Below are 347 nucleotides of genomic sequence, written 5' to 3' on the forward strand. Positions count from 1 at the left end.
AAATGACCAAATTTTTCCTCTTGTCTCTTCCTGCTTCCCTCCCTGTCTCCACCCCTTCCTTTTCCTCCCCTTTTCCTTTACTCTCTTTGAACCCTCGCCCTTCGCATTTGTAGGCTCTGGACCAATATAGAACTACTTTTCCCAGTTTGCCTCACGCAGGGAGGAACCAACAGGGAGGAGCAAAATCCCGGGTCCCGGAGTCAACAGGGCTGCTGGGAAATGGTGTCCGTTTCCTCTCTCGTATTGCGTGACTGGGGCTGTTAAAGAGTCACGTAAACAAACTACAATTCCCGGCGATCCCCGCGCGCAGCAGGTCAGGGCTAGGCTGGGGCCGGGTTCGCGGTGCT

The sequence above is a fragment of the Bos javanicus genome, chromosome 3, assembly GCF_032452875.1.
Source record: "Bos javanicus breed banteng chromosome 3, ARS-OSU_banteng_1.0, whole genome shotgun sequence".
NCBI classification, from domain to species: domain Eukaryota; kingdom Metazoa; phylum Chordata; class Mammalia; order Artiodactyla; family Bovidae; genus Bos; species Bos javanicus.